At 39.8% G+C, this 24491-nt stretch overlaps 1 long non-coding RNA gene across 1 annotated transcript in view; it reads right to left on the reverse strand.

The window, feature by feature from the left end:
* Window positions 1-2246: 2246 nt before the first annotated feature.
* LOC120384870 overlaps window positions 2247-24491 on the reverse strand; it is a 31815-nt gene continuing 9570 nt past the window's right edge. Inside the window, exons 2-3 of the long non-coding RNA XR_005589146.1 lie at window positions 6492-6608; window positions 2247-2364 (exon numbers count right to left, since the gene is read on the reverse strand). This is a non-coding gene — a long non-coding RNA (uncharacterized LOC120384870). The remainder of the gene's footprint in view (window positions 2365-6491; window positions 6609-24491) is intronic.

Genomic DNA, 24491 nt, shown 5'->3' on the forward strand with positions numbered 1-24491 from the left:
ATGTTGCAATGACTTGCCTGTCTTCTGATGCTGGCGCCTAGAGCCAAAAGCCTTTACATAATGTCAGTCTCTTTGCTTTCCTTGAAAAATAGCTAGAGGGCTTAAACTTTCTGGCTTTGCCATAATCACAATTAAAAAAGAAAAAGGAAAACATCGCAATCCATTTGTTAAGTATAAAAATGCAATCCAAAAGAAATGGTGATGGTTTGCAATTTCCAAGGTCAATACATGGCTCCCATGACTTTAACATTGATGCTGGAAGCTTGTTCCAGAACAATTGAACCTTTTAATAGTTTCAGCCACTCACGTTGCATCATTGCATGAAAAGTTGGAGGCTTTTTGTATTTTTTTCCTCAGGAGGGTTGGTCCTGATCGATTAAATTGTCATTGTTGAGTTAGTTGCTGAATTATAACTTGGCATTTTTAACAGTGTGATTTGTTTAAAGAGACAGCTTTTTGATACAGCAAACTAGCTGATAATTTTTAAGTAGAAAAAGGAGCTCTAATTCGCTGTGTGTACTCAGCCTTTCACCACTACCTCAAAAAAGCATTGGAAAATAATATAGAGATTATGACACAAATGGAAAGTACACCAGATTCAAACCTACTCCTTCTTTAACATATCATAGGCCTGGTCTATATATGGTACTTATATGGCCTCCACATAGTATCTGAGCACCTTACCATCTTAAATGGATTCATCCTCCAATAGGATAGGCAAATACTATTATCCCAATTTTGCAGGTAGGGAACTGAGGCCCATAGGCCCAGTTTAATGGAAGTTAGGTGCCTAAATACTTTTAAGGATCTGAGCCAGAGAGACTTGTGCCAAACTCCTTGCCCAAGGTCACACCAGAAGCTTGTGTAAAGCTGAGAATCAAACTCCTGTCTCCTGAGTCCAAAGCTAGCATCCTAATCATTGAACAATCCTTCCTCTATGTAGCAAGCTTCAGCCAAACATTACAAAGCAATTTATAAAGGTAGGCAAGTATCATATTTTACACGGAAAAACAGAGACAAAGTGTTTAAGGGATTTACTCGAGATCATGCTATAAATCAGTCGGAGAGGTCTATTTAACCACATGGGTGTGGATTTCTCTGCACCAAAATGATGAGCCATGTGATCCAAAGAGCTTCTGAACACCTCCAAATTCCTTTGACTTCAGCCAGACTTGAGGTTATTGAGCACCTCCCAGAGTGTGCCCAGTCCTGAACCAGCTATCCAAGTCCAGGTAAAAGCCTCATCATTTTTGATGCAAAGAAACTCATGTCCGTGTGATGCAGATGTTTTTTACTCTCATGAACGGTCTGTAACACATGATCTCCATATGGCTAGCTGTTTACTTCCAAGCCTCTGCACAGTATATTTCTCCCTGACCTGATTTAAATCAGCATTCCACAATCACATAGTCTGCAAATCAAACAACAAACATGCTTGTCTTTAATGTAAGACCAGTGGCAGCAGAGCAATGTATGTAGGAGGGATACTGATTAGAGCAGGGAGTGGCAGTCTAGAGACCTAGGCCTTATCCTCATGGTCACATTTTTCCATGGATCACTCTCCTCTCCTGGCAACCCACCCTCCAGGTCCTTTTGTTTGTCAGGTCTTCAAAAGTCTTGAGTTGTCTCTCATCCTCTCCTGCATTATACCTTCAGTTCCCCGTATGCGTTCCATCGTCGTTCCCAGCTCCATCTCTAATCCTCGGATTCTCTCTGCCATGTGACATTTCATGCGTCTGTACCTTCCATCAGATATCCATTCAAGGATTACATATATCCCGCAACTTCTGCATCTAATCAAGTTCTTTGACTCCTCTACTCCTTAGCTCACTTCTAATGCTGCCTCGGTAGCCACCATTGTCTTCTCTTCCTAGTCCCTACTGCAAGAGGGAGAAAAAAAAAAAGAGGAAAAAAAAAAGAATCCCCCCTACAATCTCCCCCTCCAACTGAAACTCTGCTGTTATCCATACTTGTAACAGCTAGCAGCTAAGTGGATCCATTCATGGGCCAGGAAGAAACTTTCCAATCACCAATTTAGAACACTGCACAGCTAGCCAGGTGTGTAAACTTTCCACTGAAGTATTAACAGTGGTAACTCCTGGAGGCAGGATACTGGGCTAGATGATGGATCACTGCTCTGATCCAATGTGGCAAATCCTGTGTTTCTAACACCTGTGTTGCTAATCAGTGAAGGACAGCACAATGGGATATTGGTATATGAACAAACTTTTAATGACAGCAGTGGATGGTATGGTATTTTACTGTATTTATTAGTAAATATTTCATAACAGAAAGTAATATGTAGTCAAGGGTTGTCATTTTCATGTGTCTTCAGAATGATCTGTAAGCCCTTGTCAGTAGTAGCTGTGACAAAAAAGGGTAAAACATTCATTAAAACTAGAATGATTTATATCATAACATTAAGAGGTAGTATACTTCACCTCTTAAAACAGCAACCCTTCAGTGACTGTTTTCTTAATTTGCATAAGTAATTGACCTCTCATTAGCAGCTCATTAGAAAAATTGAGGTGCCGTGACAAACGCAAACCCACTGCGACGGAGCCTCTGAATATGAATATATTATTGAAAACTCAGCTGGATTTTTAAAAGGAAGGTCCAGAAAAGCTTGATTTCTCTGAAAATATGAGTTTCATTTAACCCTGTAAATGAAAAAGTTGGGCCAAAATTTGAACATTCAAGCACTTGAAGTTAGGCCCTGAAATCCATACTAAAACACATTACTCGGTATTTGATTTTCAAATATTTTGAGCAGCCATAGCTCTTGTTTCAGATAATCACAGTTGTAGGTGCTCAACTTTTGAAAAAAATCAGCCCACTTATTTAGATGCCTAAATACAGAGTTAGGTGACTAACTTTAGGCAGACAGGCTTGAAAATCCAGGTCCCCAAATCTACAACAAAGCACTTAAGTAAGTGGCCTGCTTTTCAGAAGTACTGATCACCTACCCCCAATTTCCATTGACTTCAGTCTGGATTTAGGGGTATGAAAAAGAGCAACAATTCTGAATATTTTGGCTATGAATTGTTGTGATTAGCATCTTGTAGATTTCAAATGAAGGTGTCTGAAGGTACAACTCATCTTTTTCACGGAAGCTAATAAGCAATTCATGAATGTTAATAAGCCCAAATAACAATATTTACACATATAAGAGCATTAACCTATATAACCTTTTCTGTCTGTCTTTCTAGGGACTGATAAATCATTGTTAACTTAACTTTTCCCCACAGTTGTCTTGGAGAGAGGGAGGCTTACATTTATCACACAGTTTTACAAGCCCTGTCTGCTGCTGGACAAATGCTCAAAGCTCCATTCTATTTAGATAAGCCCTAAAAAAGTTCAGACATTTTGGTGAAACACATCTGAAGGTAGCTAAACTTTTGAGGCCCAAGTTATTTTTTCATTACAAAACTATGAGAAAGGAAAGGTCCCTTTTTTACTGGCTCAGAGTTGCACTGCATAGGAGAAAAGAAGAACCGCAGTGACCCTCAGCAGTACCAGCTAACAGAACTCAGCATCTGAAGAGGGAATGAAAGCAATGGAATAATGTGAGAAAGGATATGAAGAAGGGCTGGCTGAGATGATCTGGATCTGCACTAGGAAAGAAGAGAGAAGCAGGAACAAATACTTATTCAGTTCAGGAAGAGTGTCTGTTGAATGAGTGACAAGACTACAGGCCAGAAACCGCTACCCAGGCCTCAGTGAGATTTGAATTTGGGATTCCTGGTTTATGAGACCAATGTGGTAACTCCTGAGCTATAGAGCTGGGACCCAGACACCTTCAGTATGGGGTGGAAGTTGGTTCTGGCCAATGAGTGATGTGTGACTGATGAACAAACCTTATGAAAAGTTAGTTTTTCCAAATTCTTCTGTTTCAACTTTGTTCTTCAATCACCGATCACAACATGTGCTTGTGGGTGGGCTATCACATGACTTTATCTTGGCATGTCTGCATATATGTTTTGTTCTCACAACTGCCAAGCTAGGAGGCAAAACAATGACGATGAAGAGTTTTTCCTGTTAGGCAAACAAGATTACTCAGTTTTTTATGACATTTAAAGAGAACAGGTCAAACTATAAGAGAAGAGATAAACAGCAGTCAATTAGGTTCCTTCATTGTAAAACGTGTCTATACCAAAGGCTATACCTTTGGTATAGACACCGTATTGGAACTATACCAAGGGATGAGAATCTTATTCTGCATCTCTCATCCTGTGCAATTGAGGTTGGTTCCTGGGTCTCTCTCATGGTGGTGCAGATCACAGTAACTCTCTAGGCTCTTGCCACTTGGTTTGAACCCAGATTAGGAACAAAATGTCCTCAAAAAATGGCAAATGGCTCCAAATAAAGGAAAAGTTTTTCTCCTGCTTGCCAACAGACATAGCATGGTCGGAGGATAGTGAGAATATCATAAGTGATCAACTTTCTGTTCTTTGGAACTTGAACTTTCCATCACCACTGACAAACATGGCATTATCTATCAGTGTTGCTTCATAAATGAAGGTTTCTTTACTGGACTAGCTATGAAAGGATTAAATTTAGCCTTGGTGTAAGCCTTTGGTTTCACTGGAACTTTGCAACCTTACAGCAGGGCTGAATTTGGCCTGAAAGGTGGATTTATGAGGTCATAGTTGAATAAGTTTGCAGGTGAAGGTTAGTCTCTCCATAAACACAGAGACATCCGCACACATGCAACTTTTTTGTTGTAACCCTGATAGCACTGAATTGCAAGTCTAGCTCTAAGTCTGAAAAAATAATGTTGAGAATGCGTCTGATATATTGTTCCTGAAACACCTGCATAACCCAGCAGCTCCATTCTGAGCTTCATGCCTGTCATAGCAACCATTTTTTAAAAGCTCCTGAGCAACAAGCAAATCAGTATAAAGCACCACGGAGGTTTATCAATGCAATCATTCACCATTCCAGTACGCTCTTCCGTCATTATGCATGGTGTTGTACGGTAGTGCTGTTCATTAGAGCCCACCTACACTCATATAGCAATGATCCTCCCACACCGTGCATAAGAATGGCTTGTGTGCTGAGTTTCTTTTGGATTTAGGAATAAACCTGGATTTCTGCTGTGCATGGAAAATGTGCATATTCTCCCTTATGCCCATGCATATATGATATATATTTTCATTCCAAATGGGACCTAAATTGGCAATACTAACATTCAAAGTTCAAGGAGGAGTAAAATACATTTATAATTGTTTCCTCGTGTGACCGGGAGCCCAGAGGGGGCCAGCTATGCTCACCCAATTATGGTGAACTGCAAAGAAGGGGGCAGACAATCCCCATAAAGCTGGTGGATATTCCAATACTTATATTTACCAAGCCAGCATAAAACAGCTTTTTTATTACCTTACTGGTTACTCAGAAGTCCAAACAATACAGTTCCCTTAAAGTGATCCAGCCTCAGGCCTCCACCCAGGTACCTAAGTCAAATGTGATGAAGATTCCTGAAAATCTTATTTCATCATATAAAAGAAAAGGTTCTACCAACCCCAAAGGATCAGACACATTACCTCCCAGGTTATTGAATATTCCAGATCGTACCCAAATACATGCTACAGCCAATTCTTATTAACTAAACTAAAATGTGTTAAAAAACAGAAGAGAGAGAGAGAATGGTTAAAAGATCAATATACATACAGACATTAGTTCAGTTCACTGAGGTTCAGATTCATAGCAGAGATGGTGAGCTTTGTAGTTGCAAAGAGTTCCTTTAGAATTCAGTTAATAGGTTATAGACCAATGTCCAAATATCATATTCAGGGCATACCAGCATAACTGGGACCTCAGTCTTGTGACTCAGACTTCCCCTGATGAAGCCTAAGCAGATCTGAGATAACAGAATCAGGACTCAAGGATCTTTTATCCAATTTCATGTCCTTTTTGACAAATTGTAGTACAAAAGATAATTAGCATGACTTTGAAGGAGGTCCATCCCCGGTACTTAGCTATTGAATTAACATAAGGCAATTTGCTTGTTCCTCCACCATTCACAGATTATTTGTTATACATCTCAAAGAGAGATGAATACAGAGATATCCCATGTTTACAATTCATTTAAATACTAGGATGTTCTTTTGGTCTCTGAATGATCAGAATACAGCAAAGACAGGGACTATTGATTACATCAGTTGACCCTACTCATACATATGTAAATAAACAACACAGACATTATCTCCCCACATGTCTTTTGAGGGTTATTTATTTTGCAGGAATACCCTTTATTTTGAAGTTTAACCCTTTCTAGCCATGTGTCACACTTTGATGAGGTTTCTTTTTAAATAATTTGTTTAGTCATTTAATGGAAATGAAAAAGTAGATATTTTCACTGTGTAATGTAACACAAAACCATTGAAGACAGAATTGACTTATACTTTAGAGCACATGCTTTCACTGAAAAGTCATAAATGTACTATATAGACATGAACATAAAAATTAATTAAAATATACACTCCCCCTACCAGAAATAGAAGTGGGGGTCGGGGGAAGAAACCCACACATGACAACTGATACTCATGTCACTTAATTCACTTCTGGAAGGCTCTTAGATACCATGGTGGCAGGCACAGAATAAGAACCTGAATAGAATAGAATACATGCAAAACATTATTCAGATTGTCAATGGTTGATATAAGATGCCACATTAAATAGCAAGCATGAAAGGTAAATTACAAACACAGAAACTAATTAAATACAATGCATGGACAGAAATAAAGTCAACCTTATGAACCTCCAAAAAGGTTGAACAGATAATTTCCTTGATGAAAGTCCCAGATACCATGGTGATGGGTGATCTTATACAAACCTAGATGTTTAGAGAATATGGAGAGCTGAAACAATTTTTTTAATTGTGGGGACTCCATATCACCAGTTATTAATCCACTCACTCTGGCGAGGAACCAACTGCAAATATATACCTTGTTCCAAAGCCCACGGAAGACAAAGTAAAGTCTCAGATAAACTTCAATGGGTTTTGGATCAGGCTTACGGGGGTCAGTGGTTTAAGAATCACAGCTCCAAGCGTGATTTCCAAAGCTGGGAAATAGAGTTGGTCTTCTGTGTTCCTGGAAGAACTGAAGATGTACAGAAACCTTCCGAAATAACTGGCAAATACATCAAAATCTCTTATGATTAACAGCAACAAAAGAAAACGAGTATCTTTTTTTAAAGCATGATTTTAGTTGTTCTTTGTACAATGGTATAATATCAGCTCCTAAATCCCACTGTGCAGTGTGAAAAATGACTCCGTCAATGTGAGACAAAAGTAGGATATTGTATTGAAAAGTAGAACATTTTGTCTAATGGGGGAAGAGCTGACACCTGCAGAATGAATAATGCTTAATTGGATTAAACTGACTTGATTTAAATTCAAAATAAAATTAAAAATATTGCACTGCAATTTACACAGTTCCTTTTTTCCATTGTCTCTTCTTGTATTTTTGCTGGGCTTTGTCTGTTTCATCAATACTGCAGTTTAGCAGCAGCATTATTGTTCTTATTGATATAAATTAAAACCTAAAGACTAAATACTGTAGGGTATCGTGATATTTGCATTAACTGGAGCTTTTAGTAGTTTGAAGTGCAGTTATTGATGTCTTTATTAGAAACACATGGGCAGATTCTGTTCTCTCTTCAGTCACTCCCCCTACCTACTCCCCCCCATTCAGTCAATATAAAATGGAGAGAGCCACAACATCTTGGCACATTATGTTGCAACGGTTGTATCGTAGTGTTGTTGTAACACTATATAATTTTGTATTGTGACTAGGCAGTGTCACAAAGCAGATATACTGCAATGCAATGTTATGATGTTATAGCTTTGTGGCTCTCTGCATCTTCATTCATCTCTGCTTCTTCCTTCCTCACTTCTTCGCTGCTGGGAAGCAATAGAAGAAACTCTACTTTCTTTATCCCTCATCTAAGCAGCTGAAATGTAAGAAGTTTCACATAGGACATACTATCCTCCATTTCCACGGTTGCTTGGAGTAGTCTTACATGCTTGTGAACCACATCACCACTGTGTCCTTAAGGTATATACCATGATATCTGTTTAAAGCAAGATTTGTATATTAAGGTTCTATAGGGAAATTTCATCTTTACATTATTTTCTTACAATATTCAGTAGCCACTTAAAAATCAGTATCTTAGTTATTTTTCTCTCTAGTCTGGTTTTTAAACAACTATGTGACATTTTATTCTACAAAGTGATTTTTTTTTACTGAGTTACAGAACCACAGAGAAAAGGATATAAAAATCACAGACCTTATTATTTTTGGATTCTTTAAACTTAAAATTGATTTCCTCCCAGTCTGAGGCACTGTATACTCATTTTCAGTCAGGAGTAATTTTTCCCCCCCAGCATGTTATAATTATAAACCCTTGAGAAACAGATTTTGTAATACAGACACTGGCACAATCTTAACTGTAGGTATTCTATGGAACACTGCTGCAAGAAGGCTGGAAACCCATTCTCCCAAGAAGAATCTTATTAAAAGAATGAGCGGTTTTAATGACATTTCATGTGACATTAAAATTCTTTCATTTGGAATCTCAGAGCATCTCTGCTTCCACATTTTTGAACATCCAAGGAGAATTGGCTAAAGCCAAAGAACTATGAACCATGACTGAGGGAACCAATCCAGATAGATAAATCTGGGTTTGTATTCCTATTTTCTCATGCCATGAGTTATAAATTAATCTATTTAATTCAAACAGCATTTTTATTGCATTCTAAATAATTACTATGGGGGGCACTATTTGAAAACAGTCTATAGAATTTGCAACTGATCTGGTTCTCCTTTCTGTATTAAATAGTAGAAATTGCCAAACCACTGTTTAAATGTTAATGATGACTGAAATTCAAAAGGTTTGGAGGTTTCATTCACATCGGATAAATTTCACTGCTTGTATCCTTAGCCAAATTTGCAAAGTTGTGGAAAGCCTAAGTAGGTTTTCTTGTGAGATTTCAGGTAATTTCTGCTTCTGATTGGGCTAGAAATATTAGTAATTATCTTTGACTATATGGAGGCATGAGTTTGTTCATATATTATGAATACATGAAGGCAAGATGCCCACCACATGGACATTACAATTTAAGGGTTAAATCCTGCTCACCCTACTCAGACAAATAACAACACTTACCAGTTACATAGTACTTTGCATCTATAGATCTCCAGTTACTTTACAAAGAGCTTTCCCCCTATTTCACAGAGAGGGACACTGAAGCAGAGAGGTTAAACAATTTGCCCAAGATCACACAATATAGTCAATATAAGAGGTACAAATCAAAGCCCTGTCCCCATCCTGATGCTAGATCTTGCGCACACTGAAGTCAATGGCAAAACTTCAGGATCCCAGTAGCTAGTCCACTATATCTCTCTGTCTCCTAGTGTGACCTCACTAGGCCTACTCAGAGGTTTAAGACAGTCATAGATTTGGGTCTAAATTAGACATTTAATGCAACGTGGGTTGACACCAGAGTTTGGTGAAGGGATGGAAGTTAGGGAAGGCAGAGTGACAACTGAAAGTGAGAAGACACTGCTCTAGGGATGGCACTATTTTTGTTATGCCTCTCTTGTTTTTTAAATAGACTTCTTTTGATTTTGTTTGTTAAAATTACTTAGGCAGTGGAGCCGGACTGGGCATTCCACAAAAAGAACAGCCTTTCTTGTGGTGTCCCGAATCAAGAAGTGCAGAGTGGTTTGGGAGGAGAAGGGGGAAGTTTTCCCAACTTTTCAGAATGTCCAAGAAAATTTTGCTTCTGTTCTGAGAGAAGGTTCATGATGGGTCTTCATTTATCTAAACCAGCTCACTCATTCACACGTAAATAGTTAAGAGAATCTAAACTGAATCCTGCTCCTCCAGCGAAACTCTCACTGATATCAATGGATTCAGGATTTATCCTTTTGTGAGAGTATCACATTAGTATTCAATGCCCTGCAACTAAAACGGGGATTAGCAGAATTCTAGAAATTATCTCAGCCTGCAATTAACTTTTGTGCTCTCAAATTAAGGGGAGAAGAGGGGGAAATCATTGACAACCCTCTGCCCACGTAATTATCATTTTACACTTAGCCAAAACAATCTCCCAAATGTGAAAACTAGCTAACACCTGTGAAATGCAGGAGGCTCTCAGACTGATCCATGAACTTACCCCTTTTAATATCTTTAGCTATTGCAACAGGAAACAATTTTTCAGCCCTTTCCCTTCATATATAACTGACTTCCACCACCCACGATTAGAGCCTTATGCTGAGGTTGGTTTCCTTGGCCTGCAGGCCCCAAAGGTCAGCTCTGATGTGACCACAGAACTTGACAGCTCTAAATTCACATAATAAATGCTATAGGTTGCAGGTAATTACAACCAGCCACTAATTTACTAAACTGAATGCTGTTTTTAACCATTACATACACAAACTCAGAACCTGCTACATTCCTCTCCTATGCAAACCTATGGAGGAGACGGAGGTAGCCAAAAGTCCCTGTTGGGTTGACTGTGCAGTCCTGGATTACGTTCTCCTCCCATGAACCACACTGCAGGTCCAGCAGGGTCATGGCACAGGGAGGGATGGAAAAAGCTGCAGCAGCCAGGAACCTTGTGGGGACTGTCCCCAACCTGGCAAATCCCACTCTGAGAGACACACATATCTAGGGTGACCATATTTTCCTATGCTGAATTCGGGACACCTGGTAAAATTACTCATATTCAAGCGAGTTCAACAGCAATCAATCAGAACTGTGCAGTTCTAACGTTCAAATTAACATCAAGTTGGCTGAGCCTCTGTTAAAAATAAATATTGCGTAGTTGGATTCTTTTTATTTACCTTCTTATCTTTAAGGCTTTAGGGTTCACCCAGGAAGAGGTGACACACACACACACACACACACACACACACACACACACACACACACACACACACACACACACACACACACTGGGGGTGACCGACCGATCTGACCCTCTCTGCCTGGTGCTCTCTGCCCTTCATGCCTGGCTGGCCCCCTGGGATGGATCCGCCTCTTCTGGTACCTGGTGCCTCCTCTTCCCATGGCAACACGTAGGGGGGCACATAGGGTCACATGCCCCCCCCCCCAGATTTCTGCCAGGGTTCATACCAGAATGTGGCCAGCAGCAGCCTTTCAGCACTGTGTGGGAGGGAAGGGACCAGAGCTGCTTCCAGCCACATGGGGCAAAAACGGAGGAGGAATGACCTGGCCTGTGGCTTTGCAGTCCCCTCCTGTGGCTGGTAGCAGCTTGTCCTCTCCTGCCCGCACAGTGTCGAAAGGCAGCTAACACCTCCAGGCGGCTGCTGGCCACCGACATAACCCAGCTGCTTCCTGTCCCCAGGCTACAGCGCGGCAGGAAGGGGTTAAGCCCTAAGGATGCATTGTGCACCAGGGCCCAGGGAACCTGACTGCAGGGGCTTGAGCAAACCCGGCCAGAGAAGTGGCTCAGCAGGGGAGGGTGCCTAGGGGACAGAGCAACCTCAGGTTTCCTGGGGGCACGACCCAGTGTGTGTGGGGGGGCAGGTGAAGAGGGTGCTAAGCCCCTGCTGGGGGGGCTGCCGTGGAACCTGCAGGGTTGGGGAATGAATAGGCTGGAAATTGCTTCGCCCCGCCCCACGCCACGCCAGAGCTTAGCTGAGGGGCGGAGAGGCTGCCCTGTGTGGGGCTTTGGCACATGCAGGGCTCGGCTCCTCCTGGCCAGCGCCCTGGGCCAGAGGATCCTTGGCTTTCCCAGGGCACTGGCCCAGCCAGAGGCAGTGGGGGAAGAAAGGAGCCTGCCAGCCAGGCTGTTGGTGAGCTAAGGGCTCCGACCAGGGGCTGCTTCCACTGAACAGCTCTGGGATGTGCCTCGCTGGGGGGGATATAGAGGAGCAGCAGGGCAGGGGGCGAAGGAGCAAAGCGGGGTGTGGAAGTGGGAAAAAAGCACAGACATCTTAGTCTTCTAGGAAGAGCAAGAGTCAGGCTAACTCTAACAGCTAATAACGCGCGACTGCCAGGCAGGGCCTGGGTGAGTGGAACAGAACTGTAAGAGAGGGTGTTTTGACCTTGTGTTAGATAAGAATGGAATGCAAACTATAGCAAGAACTGCTGAGAAAAGTAAGATAGCAGGAAGGAATACGTATAAACAAAATGCAGTTGTTGATCGTTACTGTATGTAACAAGAGGTATAAATGCTGGCCTTAATTGTTTATCTTTTGGGAGACTTGCCGTTGTGCACTCTCCCCCTTGCAATATTGCCTGAGAATAAACTGCCTCTGACATGTTGAAACCAACCTAAGAGTGAAGACTGTTATTCTTCTACAATCGTAATAACTAGCAGATTCACTACCATGTGGAAGGTAAGTTACTGTATAAAGTAGATTGTGCTTCTTCAAATAATCCTTCTGCAGGTGACTGCTGAGCTTTCAGTCCACAGGCTGACACTGGCAGGGAGGAGGAAGCTGGGTTCTAGAAGATTCTTCACATAAGCCTGTGGGGTAGAGCCTCAGGAGTTAATACAGACAAGTCTCCAGTTGTACAGCATCCCCTTCCACATGGAAGAACACTCCTTGTGGTAGGAATGGCTCCTGGGGTTAAGCACTGTCCATGGGCAGAAACATGAAGTGAGGGGGCAACAATATGGAGAAGAGAGACCTCAGATGGAAGTTCCTTCCCAGTGGTAGATTGGTGGAGGTCTACAGGTTTAGAGGTGGAACTATGGCTCTCTTCTTCCGAGGAAACAAACCCTATCCAGAGGGGAGAGATTGCAAATTAAAACTCAGAGATTCCACTCTGCTATGTGAGAATAACTCACATGGGGGAAACTGAGGCACTCACTGCTACTGGAAGCAGTGAGAGTTTTACTTGCATTACCACACTTTATTCAATCTAGAGTATGTTGAGGTATGCTGGTAATTTAGCTTACCTCCTTCTACAAACTTTTTTTCATGGGGGGAATAAAATCTCAGCTTAAAAAAAATATATAATAAAGACCAGATAGCTTTGATTTAAATATTACATTTTTTTAATAAATACAATTGTAACAACATAATGAAATTTTTGAGCAAAAGTTCTTTTCCGGAAGAATAATCTTTAACTGGTATGAAATGCCTCACTGGGATTTTGTCAGGTTTTAATTTCAGTTTGAATAAATAATGTAAGACACCAGTCTGAGAAAGATAAAGGTGAATTTCATGTACTTCCAGCTCACCATAATGGAAATAATAACTACTTGAGTAAAAAACAAGTTTCCAATTAGTTTCTCTGAAATAATATTGTCCCTTTTTTATAGATACCATAGCTCATTTTGAAACCTAATTTTGATAATATATAAACATTTCTAAAACCGCTATTCCCACTGGAAGAGTGACAATTACAGATTTTGGCAGTACATGTTGGGATTGTAGCTGTACTGAGCAAACAATCTTTGCCTTTCTTTTGCTGAATCTTAAACAATGAAAAGGGGGAAATCAATTTAAAATCATCCTTATGATGGAGATATTCTTCCTGTAACATTTTATGTTACATTATTGGATAATGTTCATAAGACAATGCCTGCCAGGTTTGCAGCTTTCTAAAGTTATTAAATTTCTTTAGAAAAAAACCCCACAGATAGTTGTGCCAGGTGCTCTTTTTTTTTTTAGTCCATAATTTACTTTATTTGTGTAACCTTCATGGCACAATAAAAGCAAAATGGAAATGTCTCAAATGCTACCCAAGATTGTTAATTAATTAATTTTACATTTTGAAATCACTCTAAGCATCTAATGTGCGTTGGAAGAAAAAAAAATCCACCCAAGACTACATTAAATAGTTTGAAAGGATTCTTTGATAGGACATGACAGGACTATATTCTAGTTAGTAGCACCCAGTGATTTGTGTTTTCGCTTATGTCTGTCATCTATTATATGTCTGTAAAATTTGATGAAATAATACATAGAATCTTACTATTCAATAAGATGTATTTTATTCAAGAGAAAAAATAGATCCTGGATTTTTCTTATGTCGTACACTTTATTATACAATTATAAACTAAATCATTTTTATATAGTGGGAAAATTCATTTAGGGCCTGATTCAAAGGCCACTGAAGTCCATGAAGACTCCCATTGATTTCAGTGAGCTTTCAATGATGCATTCATAGAACTCTCATCAGCAAATGAGCTGACCCAAATTGGAGTTGCCCACGTCTACATCCAAAGGGCAGGATTTGGCCGTTAGTCTATAGGGGCTCAGTGTGAATCTTGTGTCTGACTGTAAGTTATATCAAAAAGCAGAACATCACATGCATTTAAGAGGCTGGTAGTGGCCTCTGCTTCAAAACGACAATGGTGCTCGGGTTATAATGAGCTCTGAAAGGCACATGGGTAGCATTCAAGGGTTTTGAAAAGGAGAGCTGTTTGAGTGGAAGTGTGAGGTCTTAGTCCCACCCACCAGGGGTTTTCAGAGTTTTGCTTAAAACCATTGTGTCTGGGGCATGTTTCATGAGCACTAGCTATTTCATGTGCTGAATGGAACAGACACTGTACCTAAGCCTCCCTAAATGCATAGTCAATATAGAGCTTTCTGCATTCATAGGGTAGAATAATAACAGCAGTAGCCAAAATATTATCAGGAGCATGCGTTGAACTATGATCATATGTGGAGGATGCCTATATAAGGAATACTGCTTATTATAGCCAGGTTGGCACATACAGATCTGCCAAAACAAAGAGCAATGTATGGTTTAAGCTGTGCTCTAATAATCTCCACCTCAGCAGACAGGGTCCTCAGGACAGGCTGGCTGGAGTAGTCAGGAAGGCGTTAAAGTAGTATCAAAAGGAGACTGTAAAAAGAGCGAAGATATGAGCACTCAGCACAAAACTGAGATGTTGAGAACACATTTAATCAAGGCACCAAAGAACGTGAAGAGAAAAAATTCGTGAATTGCCTATACGCCAGTGCTAGGAATTGCTCATTTATGAGCATAAATTGGATCCATTGGGTATTACTGAAACCCGGTGGGGTGATTCATACTTCTGGAATATTTAAATTAGTGGTTATTATAATCTGTTTAGAAAGGATCAAGTGGACAAAAGGGGAAGGGGAGTGGCACTCTGTCAAAAATAGCATTATCTGTTTCTGAGTCACTGATAACTCAAAAAAATAATGCGAATGTTTATAGATCAATGTCCTAACTGATAAATCACAAGATGGGGTATTAGTTGGTGTCTGCTACAGACCACTGAATGACATGAGGGAATAGAATAACCACCTCTTTATGCACCTATCTACAATGTGTAGGAAAAAAAAGCTGTGAGATCATGAGGGACTTCAAGTTGAGTGACATATGCTGGAGGTCTCGTGCTGCCAGCACTAAAACATCCTTTGAATTTCTAAACATTATAGATCACAATTTCCTAACTCAAAAAGAGTTGCAGCCAAAATGAGGGAATTCTTTATTAGTCCTTATCTTAACAGATAAAGAGGAACTGATCACAGAACTAAAAATTAATGGTAGTTTAGGTACAAGTGATCACGACTTGATCGCACTTAGTGCTTTTATAGGGCCAATTTCACAAAGCTGAAAATAATTATGAGTCAAATCAACTGGGAGGAAAAAGTTAATCCAAAAAATGGGAACAACACCTGGAATCATTTAAAATGACCTTACTAGATACCCCGTAAGCCACATTCAAAAAAGAAGGCCATACTGATTAAAAATCCAACCTGGTTTAAAGAGGAAGTGAAGGTGGGGGGAAGGAAGAAAGGATAAGCTGATAACAAATATAAATCACAATGTAGGAATTGTAGAAATTTGATAAGGGAAGCAAAGGGACACAAGGAGCACTCTATGGCCAGAAGAGTTAAGGGGAATAAGGAGGAGGGTTTTTTTTTTTTTAAATTAAGAACAAAAAGAATCCTGACAATGGTACTGCCTATTAGGTGGAAATAGCAGATTTTCAGTAAGTCTTGGAGCACTAGGAGGTTGGAAGAAAGTTAATGTTGTGCCAATTTTTAAAAAGGGTAAATGGGATGGCCCAGGTAATTATAGACCTGTCAGCCTGACATCAATCTTGGGCAAGATAAAGGAGCAGCTGATACAGGACTCAATTAATAAAGGATTAAAGGAGAGTAATGTAATTAAGGCAACTCAACCTAGGATTATGGAAAATAGATCTTGTCAAACTAACTTGCAATCTTTTTTTGATGAGATTACAAGTTTGGTCGATGAAGGTAATAGTGTTGACTTAATACATGTAGATTTTTGTAAGGCATTTCACTTGGTACCACACAACATTTTGATTAAAAAACTACAACGACATTAAATAGATTAAAAACTGGCTAACAGAGAGAGCTCAAAATGCAATTATAAACGGGGAACTATCACTGAGCACATATATTTCCAGAGGGGTACTGCAGGGATCGGTTTTTGCCCCTGCACCATTTAACATTTTTATCAAAGACCTGGAAGAAAATATAGTATCATCACTGAAAGTTTGCAGATGACAAAACAATTAAAGGAATGGTAAATAATGAAGAGCTATCTGGCTGGGTTGGCAAACTGGGCACAAGCAAATAATATGCATTTTAATATGGCTAAGTGTAAATTTAGCCATCTAGGGAAAAAGACTGTAGACCATACTTACAGGATGGGGGACTCTAATCTGGGAAGCAGTGACTGTGAAAAAGATGTGGGCATCATGGTGGATAATCAATTGAACATGAACCCTTGATGTGACTCTATGGTCAAATGAGCTAATGCTAGCCTGGGATGCATAAACATAGGAATCTTGAGTAGGAGTAGAGAGTTTATTTTACCTCTATATTTGGCACTGGTGTGACCACTGCTGGAATACTGTGTCCAGTTCTGGTGCCCACAATTCAAGAAAGAAGTTGCTAAATTGGAGACAGTTCAGAGAAGAGCCACACAAATGACTTGAAGATTAGAAAAAATGCCTTATAGTGATAGACGCAAAGAGCTCAATCTATTTTGGCTTAAAGAGAAGATTAAGGGGTGACTTAGTTACAGTCTATAAGTAGGGCTTTACCAAATTCATGGTCCATTTTGGTAAATTTCACGGTCCTGGGATTTTAAAAAATAGTAAATTTCATGATTTCAGCTATTTAAATCTGAAATTTCACAGTGTTGTAATTGTAGGGATCCTGACTCAAAAAGGAGTTGTGGGTCACAAGGTTATTGTGGGGGGGGTTGCGGTACTGATATCCTTACGTCTGTGCTGCTGCTGGCAGCCAGGAGCCCAGCTCTGTAAGCAGAGCTGCTGCCAGCAGCAGCACAGAAGGATGGCATGGTATTGTATTGTCACCCTTACTTCTGTGCTGCTGCCTGTAGAGCTGGGCCTTCATTCAGCAGCTGCCACTCTCCGGCCGCATAACTCTGAAGGCAGTGCAGAAGTAAGGGTGGCAATACCGCAACCCCCCCTAAGATAGCCTTGCGACCCCCCTGCAACTCCCTTTTGGGTCAGGATCCCCAATTTGAGAAACACTGGTCTCCTCCATGAAATCTGTTTAGCATACGGTAAAAGCACACAAAATTTCATGGGCATCTGTGATGTGTTTTTCATGGCTGTGAATCTGGTAGGGCCCTGTCTATAAGTATCAACATGGGGAACAAATATTTAATAGTGGATCTTCAGTCTAGCTCAGAAAAGGTACAAAACTTTCCAATGTTTGGAGGCTGAAGCATAATTCAGACATAAGTAAGTAAGGTGGAAATTTTTAAAGGTGAGAGTAATTAACTACTGGAACAATTTACCAAGGGTCGTGGTGAATATTCTATAACTGACCATTCTTAAATCTAGATTGGATATTTTTCTAAAAGATATGTTCTAGGAATTATTTTGGGGAAGTTCTGTGGTCTGTGTTATACAGGAGGTCAGACTAGATGATCATAATAGTCTCTTCTGACCTCAGAATTCATGAGTCTATGACAAAGCTAGTTAAAATTTTTAATTGAAATGTTTTTGAATGAAAAATGGCCTTTTATATCAAAATGGACATCTCCATAAGCAGAGTCTTAGTATGATTAAAGAAAAATATTTTTTGGGTGGTGGGGGTTGCACTGGAAAAACAAAGCAAAAAACAAATGTTTGCTGGAAATTGAAAATGTTTTAGGTTTTGGATTTTCAGTTTTTCAACAAAAGTGAAACTTTTTTGTTTTCATTGACTTTTTTCATGGGAACCAAAAGCACCATTTCTTGATCAGAGCTATTAAAAAATATACTTACACTCCCCAAGTTATTCGGTTTTGGCCCAATCCTGTATTCCCTTTGGGCTCCCCAAAATACAATATCAGGACCTATTTTTTTGCACGGAGATCAAAATGAAGTTCTAGAGCTCTTGTAAAAACTTCCAGTTCTGACCCAACTTTAGGCATTGTTTTAAAAGATTGTTACAACTTCTACAACCAATTTTGGTGTAACTGATGAAGGAATATAGATTTAATTTTGTGTGATATATTGTTTATGAATGGATTTGATGCCACACAATGATCCAGGGAAATGACACCATTATAGAAGATGGCACAGAGAGAGAGATGAAAGGGCCAAACTTGCTAATAGCTTCTTGAATACTTGCCTTGGTGGTGATTTTTTTGGAGGGGGGATTTAGTTTTGAAATAAAAATTAAGAAAATTCTGAAGTGATAAGGAGACTATATCACAGACAGCAGAAGCAAATGAATGAAGTTGGAACACACAGTCTCCCTTTTCTCAAGTTTAAGGTGATGGGGGAGACAGAGAGAATGAGTTCAAAGAAGAGAAACAAAATGATAGCATGACATGAAGTCGAAAGAGACTGAATTATTTGTAAATGTCAATCTCATTTTAATACTAAACTTGACACTTTATGACTCTCTTACCGTAGTGTGTTTTAGCGTGTGCCTGTGCATGGATGCTATGGACCAGATCCTCAGTTGGTGTGAACTGTCACCCATACTTTCACTGAAGTCAAATGAGCAGCACTAGCTGAGATGGTCTTATGTTTGAATGCCTGTATAGAATCATGGCTGGGCAAACAGTGGAAACAAGCATCTATGAACATTTTTACAAATTCTGAATCACATTCCACTTCAGGACCATAAGAATTACTAGACTGAATCAGACCAGAGGTCTATTTACTCCAGTATCCTGTCCCTGATGGTGGCCAGCTCCAGGTGTTTCAGAGGCACGTGCAAGAACCTTGCAGGAGGCAGCTGTGAGATAATCTGTCCCCAACATTAAATCTCAGTTGTCGTTGCATCTACTTTGCTCACACAAGCAATGTTTCATTTAAGTGAATGTTCATAGCAAGTGAATTTTGGGCTTGTAGCCAAAATTTGTTCAACAAGAGACTATTAAGTTTATGGTGAAACAAAATTAATTTTCCAATGGAAGCAGAAGTATAATATATAAATGTCAGGTCATCCAACAGGGAAAAGAAAAAAAAATACAGTGTCATGTGACCAATCACACAGCTTGAATAGCAAATTCTGGCTAGAAAAGAATGAAGGGCTGGATTGTTATAACTCACTCATATTGTGTATAGTACCTTACTCCACAAGGTGGGGATACTCAAGGTATAAGGTACTATTTAGTGTGATAAAGAGTATCACAATTTGTCCTTAAATGAAGAGCCGCTCAGATTTATTTACTAATTAACTAATTAATTCACAAAAATTATGATCTGTTTGCAGACACATTCCAAATGGAGAAAACAAAGTTTAAATCCACCAAATAATATTGCACACACCAATTAGTTTGCCTAGCTCAATACATGATCTTTCATTGAGAGAGTGCACCAAAATAAAAATGCATTGCTAAACACCATAACCCTTAGAGTCTTTCCCAGCCAAGACAGCCAGAAATTGGGGATAGTAATTCTTCTCTTTATGTGTGTTTTATGACTTATGTGCGCGTTACCTGGAACTTGTCTTAAAGGATCAAAGGTAACTTAGAATCAAAGGCACATGCGAATCTTCCTAACCACTAGTTTTAAATGGGGAAAAGATAATATATGTTCAATCCATGTAAATGTGTTTTCATATGACTATGTTGCTTTCTGTGCTGGATTTGGTAAACACTAGCATAGTAATTTCTAAAGTGTTTTGCATTTCATAACAAACTTGACCGACAATGCTAAAGATCTGTGTCTTCGAGAAGAAAAAGATGGAGCAGGCTGTATTGTCTAAACATCCTCTGGGAACATCTTGGAAATGATACAGTAGCATCTTTGGTTAAACAACATTTTTAGTTCAATAGAGATACTCTGCTTGACACCAGTGGAGAATGTGTCCCATTGCATCAAGTTTCTCAGTGTCTGCAATGTCATTCTGTGCAGCAAGCATATCCTTAAAAAAAGGTTTCTCATGCCAAATCAGTCTAGGGAGTAGAAAGGACGTCTGTCATCGGCAAAATAATTTATATTTACACTTGTTAGTGTGAGTGGACAAAATCAAGCATCTCTCCCACTGGAGCAAGACATACTGCATATTCAGATTTTTAAAGATATTTAGGAGTTGCTGTGCTCAGTGTCGCAATGACTAACTGCTTTAGGAGCCTAAATCTTCTTTTCATAAAGGTAGTTAGGAGGAAAAAAAAGTAATTGACAGACAATCAGAGATGTAGAATTACCACAGACAACATTTTTGACATGTTGGCAACTATGTTTTAAAATATTGTCCATGGTTTAAAGATATAGAACCTCAGGCACAGGTATTAAGGGCCAGATTTTGCCCATGCCCCCCCCACCCCGCCCGATCAAGTTGAGTAGTATTTAGTTTTATGAGTAGTCCCACTGATATCAGTGGAGAAAGGTGCTACTTACTGTGAATGAGAGTGGAAGAATCTGGTGCTAAATGATGCCCAAGGTCATGCAGGAAGTCTGAAGCAGAGCCAATAATAGAACAGAGGTTTCCTGACTCTTTGTCCTCTTTTGAACCACAAAACCATGTTTCTTTTCTAGAAACAAAATGAAACCCAACCCAGGAAGAAGAGAAAAATTCTTCAGGTTGAGGTTAGACCCCGGGCCTGGTGTCTTAAAATTCCACCTGCCCTGCAGGAAGGGACTGTATATTTTACAGGAACTCTATGTCATTCAGTGGAATGCAAGTAGGGTGACCAGACAGCAAGTGTGAAAAATTGGGACGGGGTGGGGATAATAGGAGCCTATATAAAAAAAAAGACCCAAAAATTGGGACTGTCCATATAAAATCGGGACATTTGGTCACCCTAAAATGCAAGGCCGGAATCCCCTGTAAGAAGTGGAGTTTTAAGGCTTGCATTCTGTGAAAAATGCCCCATGAAACTGTACATTAGATGGATTCCATGTTCAAAATGTGCAGCCCAATAAGTAAATCAAATAATTCTACCCACACGATGGGTGTGTGTCTACATTACAGATCAGACTGCGCTTCCCAGTGTGAGTAGACAGACAACATGCTAGTTCTGCTCGAGCTGGCATGACAGTGTAGCCAGGGGTAGCATGATCAATGGCTTGGGCTAGCCATGGGTTTGTCCTCAGGTGGCTAACCTGAGCTGCTGCCCGTGCTACTGCAGACTACGCTAGCATGTCTGTTTACCTGTGCTGGGAAGCATGCTCCTAGCTGCAGTGTAGAAATATCCAATGAGGAAATCAGCCACTGACACGGTGAAAAAGGAAAGGACAGAAGAGGAAACACATGATAACAATCAGTGACACTTTTTGTGTACTGTCATTGTATTGAGCATGCAAGAAGAAATTCTTGGCTGCTGAGAAACAATAAAACTGGGCCTTGATGAAATGGAAATGAAAACCAGGGTAAAACAGGGCCGACTAAAAATAACGAAATGGAGTTTTAAAAGGCTTTATTGTGTTCCAGTCAGGAAGCTGGGTTCAGCACGAGGAACAGAGTTTACATGCTGCAGAAATGCAGCTAATGAGATGGAAACACAGAGAATGATTTTAGAGATTGAAGTGCAGAAGTGAAGGTAGTTTCCTGCCATAGGAGAAGGATATTAAATGTAGAGCCACTGAATGTTTCAAAATCTTTTTTAGGACTCAGAGTTTTGGGCAGTTTAGTTTCTCTATGTCCCTTTCGTGCAGCAAGACAGGAGTTAAAAAAATATTGTTAATGTCAGTGGAATCATTCACTAGGGATCTTTTGGAAGAGTAATCTTCACATTTGGAAGTATTTTCTCATTACAGGTAATGGGATGATGAGCTGAAAAATGATCTTAGCCACTTATGATTCTAAAAGCCCACAGTCTGAATAATCTATGATGACTTAGAGATAATAGCAGCAAAGAAATAACTCATTTAGCACAATGTCCATTTACTTAGTAGACTTTTACTGTCATACATCTATTTTCATGCACTCTTGTAACAAGTTAGAAAAAAGCAGCACAATTAAAGAGTGACAAGTATGCGATGAGGATCACTTTGCACAAGGCTGTAGCTCATCCATACAAAATCTGATTTTAATGTAGTATCAGACTCATCCTTTGGGGGTGGGGGGCGGAGGGGGAGATAATCACTGTTCTGTACTCTAAACTAAAAGCAGCATAAGGAAAGAAGGATGGCCTTGTGCTTAAGGCACTAAACTGTGACTCAGGAAATCAGAGGTCAATTCATCACTCTGCCACAAACTAACTGTGGACAAGCCTCTTATGTCTCTCAGTGCCTCAGTTCTTCTTCTGTAAAATGGGGATAATACTTGCTTTCTCCTACCCTTTGTCTGCCTTATCTATTTAGATTGTATGGGGCAGGGACTGTCTCTTACCACATATTGGGTTGCTTCACATAGCACAATTGTCCCCCTCTACTTGGTACTGGTGAGGCCTGAGCTGGAGTACTGTGTCCAGTTCTGGGCATTGCACTTCAGGAACGAAGTGGACAAACTGAAGGGAATCCAGAGGGGAGCAACAAAAGTGAGAAAATATTTAGAAAACCTGACCTATGAGGAAAGGTTAAAAAACTGGGCACATTTAGTTTTGAGAAAAGAAGACTGGGGTTGGCGGGGGATCTGATAACACTCTTTAAATATGTTAAGGGATGTTATAAAGAGGACTATGATCGATTGTTTTCCATGTTCACTGAAGGCAGGACAAAAAGTCATGGGCTTAGTCTGCAGCAAGGGAGATTTAGGGTAGATATTAGGAAAAGTTTCTAGCTATAAGGGTAGTTAAGTTCTGGAATAGGCTTCTGAAGGAGGTTGTGGAATACCCAGCATTTGGAAGTTTGTAAGAACAGGTTGGACAAACACCTGTCAGAGATGATTTAGGTTTGCTTGGTCCTGCCTCCATGCAGGGGGCTGGACTTTAACTTCTTCAAGTCCCTTCCAGCCCTACATGTCTATGATTCTGTATCTGTACAGTGCCTAGCGCAGTAGACTTGTGATCTTGGGTCTTTACATGCTACATAATGCTATTATTCTACTACTACTGCTACTACCACTATTAATGATAAGTACCACAATTTAGGAGTTAAGAAAGCAGCGGGATTTAGTGATGAGCCTCAGGGATTAACTTTGACTCTACTACTGATTTACTTTATGATCTTAGATCATTTAATCTCATTATCTCAGTTTACATATTTATTAAACTATACTTAATAACATCAAAGTGGTACTGTGAGTCATAATTAAGCATTGTGAGATCCTCAAATGAAAGGCTTTATAGATATGCAAAATCATATCATCATCATCATCATTTGGAAAGATGCCAAAAAAAATCATACTTGGTTCCTTCCTGGAGTCATTCTTACAATATACTTTCCTTCCAAATATTTGCTAAATTCCTTTACAAAATGATTTGTTTTAAACGATTTTCCCTGTTTCTGAACAGGTCAGTTTGTTCCACCCACAAACTATTCTCCATTTCAAGAAATTCCTCTTCAATGTATATCCTCTCAGTGGAAGTTTGTAGCCCTTGTGCTTGTATTCGACTCCAGCTTACACAGGGTGAAATTCTGACCATTATATGGGAGTTTTGCCATTGATTTCAATGGGACCAGCATGTCATTCACAATCTTTAGTCACCAAATCCCAATTACCTGCCTGTCTCCTCCTTTTACACGATAAAGCGCTATGTAAGTTGCAACTAGAGCTGGTAGAAAATTTGCATGAAAAAAAATTGATCCCCACCCCCATTTTTTGTTCTAATTGAAATGCTAAATTTCAACATTCTTCATTAAAACTTGAAAAATGTCAACCAGCTCTACACCTGAAATCATCCAGATTTTTTAAAAATCAAAATGTGAAGTTTTGATGAAAAACGAAAACGTTGACATTTGGAAAAATTTTAACCAGCTTTAGTTGTCATTTCTTCTGTCTCATGAAAATAAACCCACCTTAAGGACTTTATTTTGAGAAGTGGGTAGCCTATGGTCTATATATAGCTGCCCATTTCATCCTAGCTTGATATCTTTATTCCCTATGCCTGTCTATTCTTCTCTCTCCTGATGGCTGCAGTGACAAACTACAGTGGAAAAAGTAAAGCTCGGGTGGATAATATTGATACGACGA

This window comes from Mauremys reevesii, linkage group 16 (genome assembly GCF_016161935.1).
Source record: "Mauremys reevesii isolate NIE-2019 linkage group 16, ASM1616193v1, whole genome shotgun sequence".
Lineage (NCBI taxonomy): Eukaryota > Metazoa > Chordata > Testudines > Geoemydidae > Mauremys > Mauremys reevesii.